General features: G+C 45.9%; 1 protein-coding gene across 2 annotated transcripts in view; it reads left to right on the forward strand.

Annotated features, from left to right (window-relative positions):
- Positions 1–16,488, forward strand: part of SCAF8 (SR-related CTD associated factor 8) — a 220,816-nt gene extending 204,328 nt beyond the window's left edge. For both annotated transcript variants that reach the window (XM_069598778.1, XM_069598775.1), the window contains exons 23-24: positions 9,603–9,795; positions 13,209–16,488. The gene's annotated coding sequence lies outside the window, so the exon portion shown is untranslated. The remainder of the gene's footprint in view (positions 1–9,602; positions 9,796–13,208) is intronic.
- Positions 16,489–17,737: the final 1,249 nt, after the last annotated feature.

A 17,737-nucleotide genomic window follows, 5' to 3' on the forward strand; every position in this document is an offset into this window, starting at 1 on the left:
ATCTAATTACTTACTTTTGAAACCTAAATTTTTGAAAGACAAACCCTATACAGTCATATATTACTTTTGTCCACTTGAGTAAACAAACATAACCCATAGTTGTATCATTGTATATGGTGTCCCATCCTCTATAATGACGTTCCCTGGGAAGAAGGGAAGACAGGTGGGTTCTTTAAGGTTTTTGAATCTTTAGTGACAGAGATGCTTATGCTCATTTTATGTTAATAACACCTCCTATATAACAGATGCTGATTTGCTTTCTATTTTTGTTAACTTTCAGAGAATGGCAATAAATCTTTAGAGGATGATAGATGAAGAACCTTCCTTTAAAAAGAATATTTCAAACTAATTTCCCCCTAACTATATTGGAAGGCTTTTAATGATAAAATTCATGAAAGGGTCACTGAAGTGAAGTGAAAGTTGCTCAGTCATGTCCGACCCTTTGCAGCCCAACGGACTGCAGCCTGCCAGGCTCCTCTGTCCATGCAGTGCTACATGGACATGGGGAGTGGGTCATTGGATTTCAGAAATTCTCCTCACTCCGTAGGTATGATTTAAATGTTTAAATTAAGAGTTGGTCGCTCAGTCGTGTCTGACTCTTCACAACCCCGTGGACTGTAGCCCACCAGGCTCCTCCATCCATGGGATTTTCCAGGCAAGAGTACTGGAGTGGGTAGCCCTCTCCTTCTCCAGAGGATCTTCCGAACCCAGGGATCAGACCTGTGTCACCTGCCTTACAGGCAGATTCTTTACCCTCTGAGCTACCAGTGAAGCCCTTCAACTAAGAGGGTACCTGGATTTATGAGCTTCTACCTGCATCTTGGATTTAAGGGGAAAAGGGTATTTGCATTTATCTTTGTGATCTATTTTATATTCAGGAGAGGACTCTGTCATGAGGTTGCTTTCCTCAACTATTGGCCATTTCACACACTTTGAAGAGATTTCAAAAGAATGTATCTTATTCAAGTAGAGTTGATTGACAGTATTGCATTATGAACAGATTTTTAATTAAGGTTCATAGGTGAGTCACCATAAAAATGATGTGAATTTTCTCCCCCCTCCTGCCCCTGGAGAAGCCACTGAAGGGCGCTTCCCTTGTCTCGTGTGAAGAGGCCACGAGTGTCGTAAGGCCCTCTCCCCTGACCTTGGGTCTGAGAGGGGCCTTCTCCACTGTTCCTCCTCCTCAGTTTGGAAAGATCCTTCTTGACTTCCTCATCTCTGAGACGCTCACCCGTCTTTATTGTTTTTTTCAAGCAGGCAGGGTTTATTAAGCAAGCAGCCTGCAGCCCACCCTCGAGACATGAGAGCAGATGAAGCCCAGTAGGACTGGGCTCATCTGGGTTTTTTAATGTATAGTTTGATTTATTACTTTCTTTTATTTTTGGTTGTCTGGGGCCTTTGTTGCCGTGTGGGCTTTTTCTCTAGTTGCAGCATGAGGGCTTCTCACTGCGGCAACTTCCCTTGCTGGGGAGCGCGGGCTCCAGGGCACACAGGCTTCAGTGGGCTCAGGGGTTGCGGCTCACGGGCTCTAGAGCACAGCCTCATCACACAGTTGTGCTGCACGTGGCTTGGTTACCCCACTGCATGTGGGGCCTTCCTGGATCAGGGATTAAACCTGTGTCTCCTGCACTGGCAGGCGCATCCTTTACCACTCAGCCACCAGAGAAGCGCCCTGCTCTCATCTGTCCTGAGCACTAAATGAAAACAATCGGAAGAATTGTTTTGACTTCTTTGTTTGCATCAAATCGCACCCCAAGACCTTGCGGGGAGAGTTTGAGGTGTGCTAAACTGCACATCCTAAAGGAGATCAGTCCTGGGTGTTCATTGGAAGGACTGATGTTGAAGCTGAAGCTCCAGTACTTTGGCCACCTGATGCAAAGAGCTGACTCTTTGGAAAAGACCCTGATGCTGGGAAAGATTGAGGGCCGGAGGAGAAGGGGATGACAGAGGATGAGATGGTTGGATGGCATCACCGACCCAATGGACATGAGTTTGAGTGGACTCTGGGAGTTGGTGATGGACAGGGAGGCCTGGCGTGCTGCGGTTCATGGGGTCGCAAGGAGTCGGACACAACTGAGCGACTGAACTGAACTGAACTGAAACCGCACATGTGACTGTGAGACGGAGGGGCAAGTCTCCTATAGCATTTTCCCCAGAAGGTCGGCAGAAACCTGAACTCATGGCAGCTTCAGGAGACAAGCTGTTGTGTCTCGGAGGAAGAAACAGCACAGCTTTCAGCCTCTCTGGGCCTTAAGATGCTGGGTGGGCGGCATCCAGGCCCACGGTGCTCCTGGCGCCCAGTATCACACTTGCTTCCTGCCTCTGATCTCAGGCCTTTCAGAAAGCTTTCTTTAAAATGGAAATCCTGAGTGGTCTTTTCTGATGCTTTCTTCCTTTGTGGTAAAGAGCTAATTTCATATACTTGAGGAAGCTTTTCCCAAAGGGACTAAAAGTGGGCTGCTGGAGAAAGGATCAAAGCACATGTGTGGGAGACAGGTGAGCATTTAGGTGCTGGAAGACTGTGAACACTTCACGCTCCACAGAGAAGGTTGGGGGCCCCGGCTCCCAGCCCTGTGCAGGGCGCCTCTCAAAAGCTGGGGTGGGCCAGCTTCTTTGTACATTGAAAATCACCTCCTGGTCTCCTCCGTAGTACAGTGGATAGTATAGCGCAGGGGACACAATTCGACCTCTGGTCTGGGAAGATCCCCCCTGCCCAGGCCACAGAGCAGCTAAGCCCGTGCACCCCAGCTCCTGAGCCTGGACACCTGAGAACCCGTGCTCCACAACAAGCATGGCTGCAGGTGCTGGGACCCTTCTAGCACCCCACTGCCCCAGGACTGCGGCCCCACCACAGCGGCACCCAGCTGTGCCATGTCTCCTTGCCAGGGAGTCAGGGTGGTGTGCCGACAGCCTTGTGTCTGGAAGCCGTCAGTCACTTGATTGTGACAAGTTCTTTTCTTTTTAAAATTTTCTGTGTTTATTTATACTGGAGTACCATTGATTCACAATGTGGTGTTAGTTTCAGGAGTCCAGCACCATGATTCAGCTATACATTTATATGTATATGTACCTATAGTTTCTCTATTCTTTTCCATTATAGTTTATTGTTAGTTGCTCAGTTTTGCCTGATTCTTTGTGACCTCATGGACCGTAGCCCAGCAGGCTCCTCTGTCCATGAAATTCTCCAGGCAAGAATACTGGACTGGGTTGCCATGCCCTCCTCCAGGGGATCTTCCCAACCCAGGGATCAAACCCAGGTTTCCTGCACTGCAGGCAGATTCTTTACTATCTGAACCATCAGGGAAGCCCATGATAGTTTATTACAAGAGAGAAAATATAATCCCCTTTGTTAGACAATAAATCCTTGTGGTATATCTATTTTATGTGCATTTATTAATCCCTACACGTAGTCTAACCCTCCTCTCCTTCCTCTTCCGTAACCATCAGTTTCTTTTCTCTATCTGTGAGTCTCTTTCTGGGTTGTAAATAAGTTTATTTGTGTCATAAAAAAAAAAGTTTTTATTTATGTATTTGGCTACATCTGGTCTTAGTTGCTGCATGTGGGATCTTTGTTGCGGCATGTGGAATCTAGCTCCCTGACCAGGGACCAAATCCTGGCCCCCCCTGCATTGAGAGCTCAGAGTCGTAGCCACTGGACCCCAAGGGAAGTCCCTGTATCATTTTTTTAGATTTCACAATTAAGTGATTTGATATGATATTTGTCTTTCTCTCTCTGACATACTGCACCTAGTATGATAATCTCTAGGTCCATTCATGTTGCTGCAAATGGCATTATTTCATTCTTTTTTTTTTTAATAGCTGAGTAGTATTCTACTGCGTGTATATATCACAGCTTCTTTATCCATTCCTCGGTTGATGGACACTTAGGTTATTTCCATGGAGTATAACAAGTTCTTATATTAAAAATATTCAGCTAACCTGGAAATTGTGGAAAATTCTTAAATAGATGGGAATACCAGACCACCTTACCTTCCTCCTGAGAAATCTGTATGCAGGTCAAGAAGCAACAATTAGAACTGCACATGGAACAACAGACTGGTCCCAAATTGGGAAAGGAGTACATCAAGGCTGCATATTGTCACCCTGCTTATTTAACTTATATGCAGAGTGCATCATGAGAAATGCTAGGCTGGATGAAGCATAAGCTGGAATCAAGATTGTCAGGAGAAATATCAATAACCTCAGATATGCAGGTGACACTACCTTTATGGCAGAAAGTGAAGAGGAACTAAAGAGCCTCTTGATGAAAGTGAAAGGAGAGTGAAAAAGTTGGCTTAAAACTCAACATTCAGAAAACTAAGATCATGGCATCTGGTCCAATCACTTCATGGGAAATAGATGGGGAAACAATGGAAACAGTGAGAGAGTTTATTTTCTTGGGCTCCAAAATCACTGCAGATGGTGACTGCAGCCATGATGTTAAAAGACGCTTGCTCCTTGGAAGAAAAGCTATGACAAACCTAGACAGCATATCAAAATACAGAGACATTACTTTACCAACAAAGGCCCATCTAGTTAAAGCTATGGTTTTTCCAGTAGTCATGTATGGATGTGGGAGTTAGACCATAAAGAAAGCTGAGCACCAAAGAATTGATGCTTTTGAACTGTGGTGTTGGAAAAGACTCTTGAGAGTCCCTTGGACTGCAAGGAGATCCCAAAGGAAATCAATCCTGAATATTCATTGGCAGGACTGATGCTGAAGCTAAAACTCCAATACTTTGGGCACCTGATGGGAAGAACTCATTGGAAAAGACCCTGATGCAGGGAAAGATTGAAGGTGGGAGGAGAAGGGGATGACACAGGATGAGATGGTTGGATGGCATCACTGATGTGATGGAAATGAGTTTGAGTAAACTCCGGGAATTGGTGATGGACAGGGAAGCCTGGCGTGTTACAGTCCATGGGGTCACAAAGAGTCAGACATGACTGAACTGACTGACCTAATTAACGCAAGCGAAGTCTGGAGCTGAGCTCAACTAGGTAGAGTGATTTGAGTGATCAACTTGAGCAGACCTTGCCTGAAGGCAAATATTACCTAGTCGAATTATTAGACCTAAAAAGCAATTCCAATCTTAATAAAGTTTATATCCCATTTAACACAAAGATGAAATGTACTAGGAGTGATAGCTCTAAATTTCAATGTCAGGAGTCTATTTGAGAAATGTTTGTTTTAATGATATTTTTATTACAATTGCATAAATACAGAAAAATGCACTGAACATATGTTACAGTTTTGTGGGTTTACTCAAATAAACACACCTGTGTAACCACGGTCCTCTTTAAGAAACAGAACATAACCATAATATTTCCCTCCCTGCTGCCCTCCCCCCACCCCCCACCCTCACCCCCGACATAGTCACCACAAGTAACCGCTAGCCAGCCAATGCAGGAGACACAGGTTCAATCCCTGGGTCAGGAAGATCCCTTCGAGGAGGAAATGGCAACCCACTCTAGCATTCTTGCCTGGAGAATCTGGTGGACTACAGTTCACGGGGTCACACAGATTCGGACATGACTGAGTGGCTGAGCCATACACACACATTTCTGAACTTTGTATAAATGGAACCACATAGTACCTAATAATTTATTTCTGGTGTGTTTCTCACAACGGTATGCTTGTAAGATTCTGGTAGGAATTGATTCCCTTACTGTGCTGTATAGTAATAATTATAGTAATTCCATGATATGAATATGCTATTCTTGATGTAGCCTTTCTACTGTGGAAGGACATTGAGTTGTTTCTCCTTTGGGCTATTTCAGATAATGATTCTAGAAACATTTTTATACCAGTGGTGTGCACTTTTAAGTGCACGTCCATTGAGTGTATACACTGGGGAAGAATTGTTGGGTCATGGCATCTATTCAGTTTTTGTGGTTACTGTTAAAAAGTTTTTCCAAAGTGACTGTATGAATTTACACCCCCACGGGCAATTTATGAGAGTCATACATATCCTTGCCAACACGATGTTGTCGTCTTTTTTGTTTTAGCCATTTGGAGGGTACATGGTGGAGTCTGTTTTGTGGTCTTATATATTATTTATTATTATTTCCCTGATGACTGAGGTGTAGCATCTTTTCTAAATGTTTATTAGCTTTTGGAACATCTTCTTTCATATAGTAACACTTCAATCTTTTGCCTATTTTTAAATTGCAATGAGGGGTTTTTTTTGAATTGATTCCTCAGAGTTTATCTGGGTGCCAGACCTTTATGGGGTCCATAATTACAGATACCTTCTTTCTGACTGTTTTGGCAGTCAAAATATTGATTGGGAAACACCTCAAAGGGAAGAGGAATTCAAGCGCTGGGCTCCTCTCTCCAGAATCCCCTTTTCTCAGGGATTTTGGTTTAAGACTTCAGTGTCTGGGCAGCTCTTTGATGACTCCCAAGCATATGAGTGTGTGCGCATAAAGTTTCATCTGGATTTCCTGCTAGCTTGTTTTTTTCTTTTGGCATCAGAAGGGTTGGTCTAGTCTAAGCCATTCCTTTATATTCCAAAGCCTAAGTCAAGGATGAGACTGTTGATTTGGGGGCAGTTCCGAGGGAAACTGTAGAATGAGAAGCATGTCTGGTGTCCTGGGGACCAGCCCCAAGCACTGGGCAGAGACAGCCTTTCCTGGGCTGGGATGAAGGGAGGATGGGTGGTGCTGGGTGGGGTTCTGCCCTCTGACCCTTGGGCCTTGTCCCTGGAGACAGGGATAAGAGCTTGGGGATCTCAAAGTGTGTCCCTCCGGTTCAGCCCACAGAAACTTTTGGAAGCCCCCTGCCAGTGAGTGGAACAGTGAACCGAAAATAAATAAATGAAGGCCAGTGCTAGACTGACAGTCAGAGGGCAGCTCTTCAGTCCCACGCGCCCCAGAGGTTCCAAGCGTGGTGGGGAACGAAGGGGGAACCTTCCCAAACCTGTCTGTTCCTCTTTGTGTCTGTAAGGCTTAGAGCCAGGCTGAAAACAGCCCTGCAGACAGGAGGAGTCCTCCCAGTTGAGAGGAGGACACAGCCTGTGGAGTCCTAACTATGCGGGCCCAGGCTGGAACCCGGGATGGCAGCATCTGGAACAAAGACCAAGTCCACACCTAGGTCCCGGCAAGAGGGACCTGCGGAAGACTGGGCCAGTGTGCCTCACCCGGGCGGGCTCTGACCTGCTTCTCACCTGGCCCGACCCACGCCCAGCCTCCTCCAGAGAGAAGAAGAAAAGGGATCAGAATGTGCAAAACTCTGAAACAGACAAAATATGGGAAAGTTTTTTAAACTGGAAGGGACTACATTTCTTGGGAGGGGTGAGATTTCCTTTTCCATGACTGTTCTGGATTGAATCACATCTCCTCAAAAGATATGTTGAAGGGCTGGTACCTACGAATATGCCCTTATTGGAAAGAGAGTCTTTGTAGAGGTAGTCAAGCTGAGATGAGGTCATTAGAGGCGGCCCTAATCTAATACGCTTCCCTGGTGGCTCAGGTTAAAGCGTCTGCCTGCAATATGGGAGACCCGGGTTTGATCCTTGGGTCAGGAAGATCCCCTGGAGAAGGAAATGGCAATCCACTCCAGTATTCTTGCCTGGAGAATCCCATGGATGGAGAAGCCTAGTAGGTTACAGTCCACGGGGTCACAAAGAGTCAGACACGACTGAGCGACTTCACCTTACCTTAATCCAGTATGACTGATGTCTGTTTAAGAAGAGGAGAAGAGGGGGAGTTCTCTGGTGGTCCAGGGGTTTGGACTCCGGGTTTCCACTGCAGAGGACACAAGTTCCATCCCTGCATGCTGTGCTTAGTCACTCAGTTGTATCTGACTCTCTGCAGCCCCATGGACTGTAGCCTGCCAGGCTCCTTTGTCCATGAAATTTTCCAGGCAAGAACACTGGAGTGGGTTGCCATTTCCTACTCCAGGGGATCTTCCTGACCCAGGAATCGAACATGTGTCTCCTGCATTAGAAGGTGGACTCTTTACCACTCACTGAGCCACCTGGGAAGCCTGAATACGGTGGGGCCAAAAAAAAAAAAATACAGGGACCCAATAAGAGATGCCACATGACGACAGAGGCAGAGATGGGAGAGATGTATCTGCAAGCCAAGCAACTCTGAGGATTTCTGGAAACACCAGAAGCTACCAGTGTGAAAAAAATTCTCCCCTTGAGCCTTCACACAGGACCGGCCCTGTGGACACTCATTTCAGGCTTCTGGCCTCTAGAACTATGAGACGATAAGTTTCTATTGTTTAAAGCCACCCAGTGTGTGGACATTTTCCCAGGGCAGCCCTCGGGAATGAACACAACCGCAAACTCGAAATGGGGGCTGGTAAACCAAGTTGAGTCCAATTATGGAAACGGAAAGACATTAGATTTCTGTACATGTCTTCACATTTTATATGTAAGTCAGGCATTGAGCTCATATTATATTCCTTTCAAGATTACCTTTCATGTTCCCTTTACATCTGGGCGGCTCTCATCTGCTTCTCTCCATGTGGGAATTCCCTGAGTTCATATTGCATCAATTGCCTTCTGTGAAAGTGAAAGTCACTCAGTCATGGGCGTCTCTTTGCGACCCCATGGACTACACAGTCCATGGAATTCTCCAGGCTAGAATACTGGAGTGGGTAGCCTTTGCCTTCTCCAGGGGATCTTCCCAACCCAGGGATCAAACCCAGGTCTCCCACATTGCAGGCGGATTCTTTACCAGCTGAGCCACCAGGGAGGCCCAAGCTCAGTACATCAGTACAGGAGGCAACTGCCAGAAAGCTTTTGCTTTCCTGGTTCTTGTTTCATTAAGCTAGCCTGAACTGGCTTGAGTCAGAATTCACAGCAACTGAGGAAACAGATACAGTTTACTACCAAGTGTACTTTGCAGTTAAAAACAGCTCAGGTCTAGGTCTCACCAGGAAAGGAATTAGTGACAGCTACGGTGTTTGCTCATATAAATGTGTACCATCAGGGTGGACCTGTTGGGGGCATTGAAGAGCTCCAGGGAGGTCTCCTCAGTCAGATTGCCTCCTTGCTTCTACGAGTGTCTGAGATCCATCGGGTAGCATCATTCCTCTGCTTCTCGAAGGCATCGTTAGGTTTACAATTAAAGTACAAATATCTCCCGAGAAAGTTCACAGCTTAGGTTCTTAGCAACAGACAACCGTTGTTGATTGTGTGATTTCTGTCCTGGGGTTGGGAAGAGATGAGGATGGAACGAGGAAGGCTATGGCCCACTTCCAGTGTGCCCAAGGACAAGGTCACTGTAATCATCAAGAGCCAGTATTCAGTGAGCATTCATGCCATGGTTGGTGGTTCAGTAGCTAAGTCATGTCCGACTCCTGCGACCCCATGGACTGTAGCCTGCCAGACTCCTCTGTCTATGGGATTCTCCAGGCAAGATACTGGAGTGGGCTGCCATTTCCTTCTCCAGGGGATCTTCCCAACCCAGGAATCGAACCCCGGTCTCCTGCGCCGCAGGCAGATTCTTTACCGACTGAGCTATGAGGGAAGCCTCATGCATGTCATAATAATGACGATTAGAAAGCACGAACTACATTTTCAAAGCAGAAAGGAGTTCATGAATACTCATAGACTTACGGCTTGTTCTTTGGCTTGCTTTCGCAGGAGCTGGTAGACAGATAAGCCAACAGCAGGTCTCCACCACTGCCTGTCAGTCACTGCTGTGTTCACCTTGCCCTCGGGATGGTGCTGGGGAGACACACAAGTCCCTCTAGTACTTCCTCAGGACGGCGTGTTTCTCATTACCTCATCACAGTGAAAAGAAGATGGATTTCTCAACCACTTCCTCCTGCAGGAGGTAAATCTGGCATGTCCTTGGGTTTCTGCACGAGCTGGTAGCCACGAGAACACTGCTGGTTAACAAGAGTTGTCAGGACTGGGTTCCTTTCTCAGTTAAATTCCAGGTCCATGTAGGACTCTGCACAAATTGATGCTATCCGGAAATGGTACTTGAAGCAAGAAATTGTCGAAACCAGGTGACAAATTAAGTCCCTCTATTTCAAACCATCCAAAATTGCTTTATAGGGACCTCCCTAGTGGTCCTGTGGCTAAGACTCCACGCTCCCAATGCAGGGGACTCGGGTTCAATCCCTGGTCAGGGAACTAGATCCCACATGCCACAGCTAAGACCCAGCATAGCCAAATAAGTAAAAAATAAATATTTTTGAAAACTTGCTCTATAAATTCTCTCATGGGCCTGGGGGCTGGGAGTGTATATTCAGATGATAAAGACATCTGTGAGGCAGGAGGAAAAACCCAGTCAGCTCCTGCACCAGCTTCTGCTGCTTCTCCTGTTCCAGAGGCTGCTTGTTCAAAACAAGCTGTCTGTTTTTATTAGGGAATTCCACAAGAGAAAGTGTGTTTGCCGAGACTCTCATTCCAATGACGTGAAATAATAATAGAATATGTAAACAGAGTTCCCGTCCCTTCTTGGGAGAGGGGGAAGGAAGGTGGGAGTGAGCAAGGTGTTCCAGAAGCATGCAGAGTAGACAACAACAAAGTTTTTTTTTTCTTTCTTTTTTCTCCTTTAAAAAAAAAGGTAAAATAGGAATGTTTTTAAAACTTTTAACGCAATAGCAGGGAAAAGACTTCATTAATCCTGTAACTTTGGGGAACCATTGCCGATGGTGATGGTAGTTTTAAAATCTAGAAGAGAACACTGCAATGCCAAAATGATTAAAAAAAAAATTCTTTTTTATGGAGCTGTTTTCTTTACAGTATAAAGATACAGACCTAACTTGTTATAGAAAGGTTATACATAGTCCTATCAAAAACTGTATCTGATTTAAAAGCCTGGCGTGTGGATTTTAAAGCTTATGGCTTATTTAACCTTTCTAATGAGAAAGTTTGGGTGAGAAACCAAACAGTTGCCATGAAGTCAGGGTATTATTGTCCAAATTAAATAATGAAGATTTACTAATTTATGTATCTGTTAATTTAATAAGTATTTATGTAATGTGCTAGACAAAAGGCAGATTTTTTTCTGCATGACATAATTTCCTCATTCTGTTACTAAAGCTTGTAAATTTCTTTTAAAAAATGCGCTGGAATGAAGCTGTTTGAAAGAATCAAATTGTCTATATGTATTGACATGCCCATATGTTTATTTCATATATATGTAAGTATGCAATGTATAGGATCCATTTGATAAACATTTACTATAGTTGTTATAGGATACCCTAAGACTTTCTTTTTCTTCCTTTTGAGATATATTGGACCAAGGAGAAGTTGGCAAACATGTAAATCTGAGCTCAAGGTCAGACTTTAGCTCATTTAATGCCCTAGCTTTGAAACGGAAACCCACAAATTATATATCATCGTCAAATAGTAACTTTTAGTAACATAACAGTTAATGTGATTTATTCTCACTACTCACAGGCATGGGCTTCCCAGGCTCAAGTGGTAAAGAACCCACCTGTCAGTGCAGGAGACCTGGGTTTGATCCCTGAGTCAGGAAGATCCCCTGGAGAAGGGAATGGCAACCCACTCCAGTATTCTTGCCTGGGAAATGTCATGGACAGAGGAGCCTGGCGTGCTACAGTCCATGGGGTTGCAAAAGTGTCGGATATGACGTAGTGAGTAAACGACAAACACCCTCACCACACCTGTATACCGAAATGGATTTCACAGCTCCACTTACGAGGAGAAAGCTGCTGGTTCTAACATAATGGTGGAAATCCATTCTCTACATAGTTTAAGGTCAAAACTCACTTCCCATGTGAAGATCTTGTCCATAATACCAGATGGCTCCATCCCAACAACCCTCAACTTCAGACGTGGCTTCAATTGTCTTAGCCCGTGAATGGAAGTTGACCTGTTTTTCCTCTCTTCCAACTCACTTAGAACTGTGACATCCAAACTCCAAACCCCGAATACTTTCAATAATAATAATAAGCAGCACTTATATAACAGAAAGTTACGAAGACTGTGCTGTTGAGGGGCAAATGGAAATGACCCAACATAATGAACAGGGCTGGGAGGAAGTACAAGGAATTCAGGAAGAGTCCAACTAGAGATCCTGCGACGAAGTCCAAGAACAAGTTTAATGGGACGAGGGAATTGAAAACATGGAACTTAGGGCCATAAAGGGGAACTTGAGAGAAAAGGCTTGCTCTTGTTTTATACGTCTTGCGTTTCATGGAAAGTTCATGGGTTCAGCAAACACATTTCCTCCGCTGAGGGCTCCGGTGAAAATAAAGGCTGGAGACATAGCCAGCTGTTGCACAAGAGTCGACTGGACCTCTTTAAGGTATATAAGCATTAAAATTGATATTTTATGTTGATTCAGAAAATACTTTTACATTTTCAGATATGCTTATCAGATTTCCTAAGTTATGGAAAATGAAACAAACTTACAATAACATGAGTTTTATCAACGTAGAACAATCAGGGAATTCCCTGGTGGTCCAGTGGTTACAGCTCCATCCTTCCACTGCAGATGGCATTGGTTTGATCCCTGGTAAGGGAACTAAGATCCTGCATGCTGCACCACTGGGCCAAGAGAACAAAACAACAACATCAACAAAAACAGTCAATATCACAGGCATTTTTTTTTTTTCAAGGGTGTGTCTTTTGAGGGTGAAGTCCAAGATTTAAAGTCTTTCACTGGTCTTGGAGGTTGTCCACATGTAAGTTACACAGAAGCCAGACCAGGACGTTGGTAACTTGGGCTGAATCGCTCAAAGCTCACTCACAAATGCAGGAGTAGCGTGCTTTCCAGGGAGCACCGAGGACCTCTGTCTCCTCTTTGGAGATGGGGGGAGACGCTTTCCATCTCAGGGCTAGAGCAGAGACAATGTCAGCCCTAGCCAAGACAGATTCTCTGCAGGATTAAATGTGTTTTTTTAGACCTGGAATCTTGAGCAACCTTCTAAATAAGCATAGACCTTTTATAATGGGGTAGTAATCTTACCTTTTGTTTTTTAACAAAGTAATCTTACCATTTTTTTTCTTTCAAGAATAAATTAGTTCTAATAAATTAGACCAGTGAAAGACTTTTATAGTTACTTGTCAGTGGGAAGGAAAAAACGGGTCAGATGAATGCAAGAGAAAGAAAAGTCCTTCACCGTGTGAGCGGGTGTGCAGCCCCACCCCACTACACATCAGACACACATGCAACTGGTTTGCAGGCAGGGCAGGGTGGATCCAGGTTATCAGAGTATACACAGCTTTGGGGAATTGTAATCAGGCCTAATGCCTCCTTTCTTTCAGGAGCTGGAAAAGTGCTGTGAAGTGGCTCGTGCAAGCTCCTGGAATGGCTGAAAGAAACTATTTGCATTGGGCCAGTAATCTTCAGAAAGCAAAGCTGCAGCCTCCCTTGAAAAGGCTACCCGACCCCCCACCCCAGGCCCCCCTCTCCCCGCCCAAACCCGACCCCCGCCCCGGGAAATCTCGACTTTTCCAAAGTTAGCCTGACCTGCTGGCAACACTGCCTGCAGTGCCGGGAGACGCTGGGCTGGCGTGAGTGTGGTCTTTGTTTACTGGATCCTGGGGCGCTGGGAGGGAGGTGCATGGAGCCTGTTAATTCAGGGCATGAAGTAATAGTAAAGCTCTTAGAGGAAGTAACCATCACTCGAATCCTCCTTCTCACCCACAGAGAGGCCGTAAAAGTGAATTTGAGCTCCGTGGAGATAGGTATGAAATGCAGCCATTCTTGAGTGGTATTACCATTGTGTGTGTGTCTAATGTCATTTCTGTAACCAGCGGGGCCCAGGCTGAGGCGGAGAGTTTACTTGGCAAAAAAGACTCTCTTCCCTTAGGTTCTGGGAAAGAGAGAAAAGAGAACAAAAAAAACCACAACTTCCAAAACACACAGAAAAGTTCCAAACAACTAGAAAGGTGTTTTAAGAAAACTCTGACATAGAACAGGGGAAGGATGACTTGTTTGTTAGAGCCTTTGACTCAATATCCTGCTACCAGAAAGTCCAACAAAAGATTCTGGCAACAAATTTCAATTCTGCGAACATTGCTAGACACCCTTTAGGTGCCAGAAAACATACAAAATCACTGGGGGTAAAAAGATGAATTGGGTTGATCCCTTCAAGAAAATTAGGTTTGAGTAATTTAAGTATGAAAAAAAAGTCTGTAAAAGAATAGGACAGAACAGTTTTCTTTTTCCTAGGGAGTGGGGTTATAGCTAATATTATTTTTAACTTTCTAGTAAATACTTGGATGCTATAACTGAAGCATCTTGGTGGCGATGATGTGAGTGGACAGTGAGAACACTGGGGCTTGCCTTTTTTTAAAAAAACCCAGGCTGTTCTGGTCTTTGCGGGGATTCAGTTTGAATATATCTGCGGGAATCCCAAAGATATATTCAAACTGAATCCCCGCAAAGATTTGCTTTAATTGGGCCTTTGGTATTTCTAAAGGGAAGTGATCTTGCTTATCAAAGATGATAACTTCCTGATGATCTCCCAGGCCCCTGGCTCTTTCCCCTCAGCTTTCTTTGCTGATTGCACTCTATCTCACGAGAGTCCTGTCTCTGTGCCATCTTGCCCTCTGTGCAGTCAGCAGAGTCTCAGCCAGGCCCTGGGTTAGACCTTCTTTCTCCCAGCCAGTTAGTTCTCTGCCTTCGTCTCCAGGTCCAAACTGTTCTGAACACTGGTCTCATATATTCTCCACATGCCCTTCCCAGATAGAGCCTCCAGTTTCTTCTCCACCCCCTGCCCCACCCTCCACCCTCCAGCTACACTGGTGCTTAAAACCTTCAGAAGGTTCTCATTGTTCTAAGGATAAAATCCAAAATTCTTAACATGCCTACAGGAGCATGCGTGACTGGCTCTTCTGTGGCCTCCTCTCTGGTTCTTCTGTCCTTTCTCCCTCCCTTTCCGACGGGCTCAGCTCTGTCCCACCTCAGGGCTTCAAATTAACTGCTCCCTTCACCTGCATTCATGGAGCCAACTTCAGTCATCCCTTAGAGCTGGATTAACTCATTATTCTATGCTCTGCCTCTTAGCAGAAACACAAAAAGCAGTGTTTGTAGAAGGATTTATTTGCTATGCATCTCCCTCACATTGTAACGATGACATTGATTATATACCCACGACCTGCTACGGGGCCAAGTGCTGAGTAAATTCTCCATAAATGGATTAAAAGTCTCCATAAATGGATTAATAAGTGAGCAAGTTTTAGTCCTGGAGGGTAAAATTTCTCTCCCTAACGACTCGAATGCTCACCTTTACTACAGACAGAGCTTCGTCTCTGCAGATTGATTATTTTTTTTACTGAATGGAGTGGGACTAAGATTGAGGCCTCTCTCACTAGGCACTGATAGCCTTGCAGCCTGGATTCTGCTGGGGGTCCTGTTGGGGGGTTTGGGCCCAGGAGAGAGATGCTCTGGATGGTTTCACATCTTTGGGATCATTAGTTGGTTTCAGCTCTTTTATTTTCCCCTTCTGCAATTGCCTTTCTGTTGCCCCAAGATGTCTGTTCAGTTTTGGTGACCCTCTCAATGTGGTCACAGCTGTGGTGTGAGAAGCTGGGCCAGGAAGCTGGCCTCCCCCTTGTAAAGCTGTAGGAGAAAGTGCTGAGCCAACTTGCAGCGGAGGGAGTGGGAGTCAGGAACAAAACGGCAGGCGGAGGGGAGAAAGGGCAGTAAGGTGAGATTCGGAGAGGTAACAGTGGCCACCGGAACGTGCAGGCATGTTTGGGGAAGGGAAACCAGACAATGCCTGGACTTTGCTGAGGTTATATAGTGTGCCCGTCACTGTCAGCTCCAAATTCACCCTTTTCGCCTTCTTTTTAAAAAGGGGTCTGGGCCTTTTGCGTAGCTTACTTTGCCAGCTGGTTTGTGGTTTAGCATTATCAGTGCAGGGCGTCGGGGATATCTTGTGAGAGGGCACAACTCTGCCTGCTGGTTGCTGTGACCTCTCTTGACTGGTTCCTGCAATACCAGGGTTCTGCAGTGCCAGGTGGCATCCAGTGACCACCGGCTCCTTCTGGCACCTCTTTTGGGTAGTTTTTGCAGGGAAGTGCTTTTCCATAAGACACTTCCTTTTGAACAGTTTCCCCACACCCAAGGGGGTCAATATTCAGTAAGTTTTAGGGGGTGAATTTCCAGCAAGTTCCACTGGCATGAGACCACAGTGATTTTCTTGCACTTGGTGAGCCAGAGCCACCTTCTCCCCAACAGGGTCTGGTCTCAGGCTGGGAAAGAGGAAGGCTCTATCACAGTCCCATGGGTTGTGGCTGCCTAAGAAAATATTTATATGTGCTGTCCCTATTCTCTTCTGAGTTCTCTTTACTTCTAACTAGTCAACCCTTCATTGCTCCAAGTCCTGTCATATAGTTAATAATTTGGTTTTCCTATTATGTATTAGCCTGCATGGGACCTTTTGTTGTGGCATGCGAATGCTTCGTTTGGCATGTGGGATCTAGTTCCCTGACGGGGGATCGAACCTGGGCCCCCTGCATTGAGAACACCGAGTCTTAGCCACTGGGCCACCATAGAAGTCCCATTAATTCTTTATATTAAACTTTTACTGCTTAATTACTGTGTGGTTTCTCTTTCCTGATTAGACCCAGACTGGAACACATAGGTTGGGGCTCAGACTCTGATTATCCTGGGAAGGTGTCTTTTGAAGGGGGGTTGGGCGGGGGGAGTTGGAGACATTTGGGTTACATGTACTTTCCCAAGTCTGCAATAATCAGAAAAAAAAATTTTTTTTGGAAGAAGTGTGAAAAAACACAACATAAGAAGCCGGGGTGAAAAGCATGTAAAGATCCCAGGGTGGTAGCTCTGCGCTAAAGTGATGCTTGAGTTGGGACCTGGAGAGTGAGTGGCATGGGAGATGTTTCCCCAGGCAGAGTTACGTGAGCAGGACCAGGGAGGGTCTATGCAGGGAAGACCTGTGGCAGCTGAAAATGGAGAGCCAGGTGTGTCTGAGAGCAGCAAATCCTTGGGACCTCATTTAAAAGTTGTAGCTGTGTGTGGGGAGTTTGCTTCCACGTGTCTCTTAGCCTGGTGCCAGCTGGCAGAAGCTTCCTTGAAGATCTCGGACCCTCTCCAGCTTTCTGGAGTTTACCTGAGGAAGGGCCCTGGCTGGTGTCCCCTGAAATTCATGTCTGGGTTTGTGCACAAGGCCACACTTCTTGTCTGCCTGCTCCCAGCTAACGACTGGTAGAGACACGGGTGCTAAGGCAGGTGGGTGCCAAGGAGAACTGGTCCCCCTGGGACGGGTCTCTTTGGACGTAGGACTCGCCCACAATCTTCCGGAGGCTGCCAGGAGGTCAGGTCGGTTGCTTCTGTCTCCTTAACTGGGGACAGACTCGCAGGACGCCTGCCCCTCCAGGACCCCTTCACATTTCATCCCACCGCCATCTCCCCTAAGAAGATCCTTCCGTATCTACCCTGCCTTGGTGCTTGCTTTTTGAGGGACCCACACTATCACACGGACTCTATCTTCCCCCTTCCTTCTCTCTCCGGGAGAGCCTTTGTTAAAGGCAGAGACACCGATCATGGCAACGCAGCCTTCATTCCTGGTTCTCCCCAGCGTCCTACCCCCTCTTCATCACCCAGGCCCTCTGGATTCCTCAGGTTTCTCCATAAACTCTACAGCTTTCGCCTGGAAGGTCTGAATTCTCCTGAACCCCCCTCCCCTCCTGTCTCCTCCCTCTCGCTCTTTTGGGACGCTTAGGAGACTAGCAGTCTCTCCTGTCTGCGCGGGGCTTCAGATACCGCCTGCTCCTGCCCTCAGCGGTACCCACGTTATTACCTTCCCTCTCTTGGCTCTATGGGG

Source organism: Ovis canadensis, chromosome 8 (assembly GCF_042477335.2).
Source record: "Ovis canadensis isolate MfBH-ARS-UI-01 breed Bighorn chromosome 8, ARS-UI_OviCan_v2, whole genome shotgun sequence".
Classification (NCBI taxonomy): domain Eukaryota; kingdom Metazoa; phylum Chordata; class Mammalia; order Artiodactyla; family Bovidae; genus Ovis; species Ovis canadensis.